Source organism: Protomyctophum bolini, assembly GCF_963924005.1.
Source record: "Protomyctophum bolini genome assembly, chromosome: 5".
Lineage (NCBI taxonomy): Eukaryota > Metazoa > Chordata > Actinopteri > Myctophiformes > Myctophidae > Protomyctophum > Protomyctophum bolini.
Window position 1 is genome coordinate 37,448,651 of NC_137866.1, and position 5,000 is coordinate 37,453,650.

At 41.8% G+C, this 5,000-nt stretch overlaps 1 protein-coding gene across 2 annotated transcripts in view; it reads left to right on the plus strand.

Annotated features, from left to right (window-relative positions):
- hdac7a (histone deacetylase 7a) overlaps positions 1 to 5,000 on the plus strand; it is a 75,298-nt gene that overhangs the window by 12,283 nt on the left and 58,015 nt on the right. Inside the window, exon 1 of one of the 2 annotated variants that reach the window (XM_080763403.1) lies at positions 4,557 to 4,793. The exons of the other annotated variant lie outside the window; for it this stretch is intronic. The gene's annotated coding sequence lies outside the window, so the exon portion shown is untranslated. Of the gene's footprint in view, positions 1 to 4,556; positions 4,794 to 5,000 lie in introns of those variants that run through there. 2 annotated transcript variants of the gene reach the window in all.

Here is a 5,000-nt window from a genome sequence, read left to right on the forward strand (position 1 = left end):
AAATTAGTTACTTAATGTATTGTGTTGTGCATTAGTTACTTTTATTTGTTTTGGCCCATTTAACAAGCATGGATAGATACATGTACTGTATACAGTTAAGTATACTAACTGGAAAATGGCAGGAAAAGGTGTAAACTGAAGGCTTGTTTTGCGTACCCTATTTTAAAAATAATAAAAATGTCAAAACAAAACAAAATAACACAGTGCGCGCATGTGTTATTGTGTGTGTGTGTGTGTGTGTGTGTGTGTGTGTGTGTGTGTGTGTTTGCGTGTGTGCAACTACTGTGCGTGTGCGTGTGCGTGTGTGCGTGCGTGCGTGTGCCTGTAAGACAGGAAGCCACAGGTGATATTTCTTCATAGAACAGGATGAGGGAAGCTTTCAAAACACACACACACACACACACACACACACACACACACACAGACAGACACACAGTTCAAGAGATTGACGGCAGTTTGTTATGAGTTCTCAGAAAACGGTTGCACAGCTTTTATATGAATTTAACTTAGTGAGTTCACATGCAGCAGGGGTAGAGGATGGTACTGTACGTGTACATGATAGGATTATAGTCTAAGAAACTATATATTCTATTATAAGAATGTTTATCTGGGGGAATAGATGAACACATGAGTGAAAATGTGTGAATTAGATTAAGCAATCAATCTATAAGAATGTCAAATGGAAATATATGAAATGCTTTAACATGGTGAGGAAGGGAGGCATACTATGGTTCGAAAGAGCATTGGTCCGAGGTGCGTTGGGGGTCGGGAGTAGCCTGGATCCAGCCCAAAGACCCCGCCCACTCTCTGAGTGGACTGCATCTCTTGCTTCAAGCTTCAAGAAAGCTACAGTCTGATAATCAGGCTAGGTCGGGAGAGGGTTGGTGTTAGGTTTAGGTGTGCTGCCCCGGGGGAGGTTAGGGTTAGGGTGAGGGTTTGAGGTAGGTTGTCGTTCGGACCAATGCTCCGTCGGACCTACCTGGAAGGTTTGCCGTAATGGACATTGTAAGTAAAGAATGATCAGATTAAAGTTTCAAACAATTGTAGGGTCCTCGGGTGGTCCAGCCAGGGGGGTAAAGTTAATTTCTACCATCACAGCATCTATGGGGATTGAATCCACCAACTTGAGTAGCACGGAGGAGCTGCGTCCTCCTGGTAGGGGCTCCCCACTGGCAGGTGAGCCAGTAGAGTACAACAGTATAGTGGCACTGCAGAAATATGTGGGGAGGATGAATTGGCATGTAGCATATCTGAACTGGAATAAAATGCATAAGATGTGCATCTAACTAGAGTCTGAACAGGTTTAAGCAAGCTTCTCATTACTGTGTATACATCCCACCAGTTACTGCAGTAAGGTGTTCCATAATTTGGGAACTTAATTAAAGAAAGCTGCATCTTTCAGGCAGGGTTATGCATACAGTATTTATCAAGGCTGCCGTAGAGGATCTTCTAAGGGCTCTTGATGGAACATAAGAAGACGGTGAGTCTGTGATGTAGGCCAGTCCTAACCCGTTGAGAGCTTTATAAACAAGTTGAAGGACTTTAACATCGACACACATGCTGCCACTGTAGTGTAATTAACAGTGTTTGCTATCCATGTTGCCTCAAAATACTCCTCCATGGATGAGTCATGGTTTTATGTGATCATGGTAAGAAGCTAAGATTTGAGTCCAACAAAAGTACAAAAGTTATAAACCATATTATAGTCGGCGTGGCTTAGTTAATTTCCCTCCAGTTACAAAGCTTAACAGAGTTTGATCTCCTCACAGATATAAAATATGTGTTTAACACGTCACTGATTTTCTGTTTAATACTATTAGTGCAGTGCCTGCATGTTCCGGCCGGCGCTGCCATTCAGAGTGCACGCCTGCAGTCATCTGATCCACTTCACACTCAACACGGCACTTACTTAGGGTGCGCTCGGAAATTCGCACCGGGAATGTGGTCAGTTTGTTGAGTGTGGTGGGCGGTGACGTCACAGAGTGTGTTCAGTGTGCCTTATTTACGAACGACCACAGCTGTGACGCATTCACACCGGACAACCCCAGCTTCAGGGTACGGTCGCTCAGTCCGGGCACTCGGCACACCCTGTGCGCAGCGCACTGGATTTTCGAACGACAACGCACCGAGTGCACTGAATAAACAAACGACAAGAGAGCACACCAGTGTGTTCTGGGCGCATTTCCGAACACACCCTTAGTTAGGTCCGACTTAAGGGCAGTCCATACTGTCTCCGACCATCGAACGGAAAGCTCGACGGAAAGCTCCGGTACAACTATAACATGACGTCACTCGCAACTTCTGAAACGCATTCCTCAGAATTTTTGTTCTGAAAGCTGCACTCACCGAACTCTACTTCAGGGAAAAAAATTATGTCTGATCTTTCCGACGAAAAGTTCGGTGGTCGGAGACAGTATGGATTGCCCTTTAGTCTAGCGTAGCCAGACAACTATTCCACAATCTCCGAATGCTAGATAGAGTCTGGAACTACACCTCCCGAAATCTGAATATCCCGAAATCTGAAATCTGATTTCCATTTCTGCTAAGCAGCAAACTGTATATGCTTAGATGATTTCGATTTATATTAGGATAAATTTGTCCGGCTGTAAAGACAGACGGAAGCAGGGAGGAGACTTTATATTTTACTCATGATAGAACTTCCGTGCTCCAGACTGTATGACGGAAGAATTTGGAACAGTCTGGCAACGCGAGACTAGGTCCGACTCATCCGCAAACCCACCATGTGTGAATTTGATTGGATGAGGGCTTCTCGAGATATGCGAAATGCGTACCTATATCTACATACATAGGGGTGTAATGATACCTTTTAACAGCGATATGACAATGCACATTAATCAACACGTCATTTTTGTATGAGTGTAAATGGGCCAGAGTTAGCCATGAGCTAATTTCCATCTGTAGTCCCTGAGCAGGCTCTTAAAAAGTGGTAAAAGGTATCGTACAAAAACAAGTACAGGGGGCAGAACAATTACAGTGAAAAGTGACACCAGTGACAAAGGAAGCTAGTAATAATAATAAAAGTTACTGATTGCAGATTTGGTTTGCTTTAAGCCACCTCTTCTTAACCCTGTAACACCCAGCGTTGCAATACTACAAAAGAAATGTAATGTTCTTTTTTCACCTAAATGTCATCATTGGTGTTCATTGCAATGCCATTAAATTTGAAGGTCAGATAGTTGGAGGTCTCTCTTATTTCTGTTCCAATGATGGGAGTCCGTTTAGAATCTTAAACGTGAGACAAGCGATCTGCAAAATGTTTAAAGCCAAATAAATTGTACTTTTGGACTATGTGGCAGTGGTGGTAACGGTTGGGATTTTGGTCCAACCAACTACATGGTTGACGATACGATACATGGACGATATTCGTTCATTGATTCATTCATGGCGATACGATGTGATACGATTCAATTATTTAAAATCGATACAGTAACTATTTCGCTCTAAATTTCACTTTGTATAAAACGTGGAACGATTTTAAATTTTTAAGGGAAAAAAATATAATAACAGTAAAATATTAAAATATATCTGGGAAATGGACAAACGCGCACGTTGACATACCGTACACACATTTATGTATAGACCAAGTGTGGGGATATGGAATGGAAATTAAACCCAGCTTTCTTATCACACTGAACTTGTGCGATAAGAAGGACTTTACCGTACTTAATTACTTAAATAACTTCTTAGTATCGATACAAGAAAAAGAAAATTAAATGCACCAACTAGCCTACTCTGCTGTGATGAGCTTTGGTCTGTGCACCTGTCCCAATTTATTGCAGTCACACACACATGCACACACGTGCAACGCAAGTTAACTTAAATCCAGTTTACCATCCAGTTTACCAACAGTTCCAGTCACAACAGGCTGGTTGTTACGCTACGTCAACAGCAGGTGGAGCCATAGTATAGACTTTTTCTTTTTTGTTGTGGGGTGGGGGCCGGGGTTTTGAAGGGTTTTCTCGAATCTACAAGTTTTCATTTTCATAGCCATAATGCATAGACAGGATTCATCAAATAAAATGCATTTCTTTATTATTATTATCATCATTTTAATTGTAATTATATTATTGTTTTTGTTGTTGTTGTGATTATCATAGGTTGTTCACTTTGTCTTATTATGACAGGATTTCTTTAACTGTTCCTGGTATGGTCCACTATGGTCCTATTAGTGGCCACTACGTTTATTATAAATACACAAAAAATACTAATACTAATTTTGAAGTGTTTAAAATACAAAATACTAATGTTAAATGATTAAGGATTTGGGAGTTTCTTGCTTAATCTAATTGGCTGCGTGCCTGCGTCTCGGTAGCCAATGAGAGGCTGCCAATGCAGGAAACAATAGCGCTTGCAGGTCGGCGTGAAGTCACAGCCAGGGTTATTTCTGGTAGTTCTATTTCTGTCTGCAGAGGACACACACACACACGCGCACGCACGCGCACGCACGCAGAGAGAGAGAGAGAGAGAGCGGGGGAAAGAGAGAGACTGGGGGCTGGACTTTTGAGCAAGTTGACTGTGAGATAAGTCCTCTTTTCTTTTCTCCTAGCAGTTGTTTCTCCCAGCAACGGGTCTTGTTCTGTTCTTAACCGTCAGCACCCCTCATCATCATCATCATCATCATCATCACTTGTTCTCGGATGTTTTGTTTTTTGTTTTTGTTTTTTTAAAGAGAAGTTTAATTGGAACGGTTTATATATTTTTTATTTCGTCTGTGTGTGGCTTGATCGTTCGTCAATCGTCATAACTGTGGACTGGCAGTTATTTTTTACAAGGTAAAATAATACAGGCGTGGGATAAAGAGATGATGAAAATGTGACAGTTAATTGGCCGGTTGTCTAGATGCCGAGCATTGCCGACCAGCTGACAAATTCGTATATTTTTGTTGACGGTAATAATAACTACCTGTAGCGTAGGCAGCTGCACAGTAACTTTTTCATCAGTTAATAATAGATATCCATTTGTAATGTAACTCAGTGGAC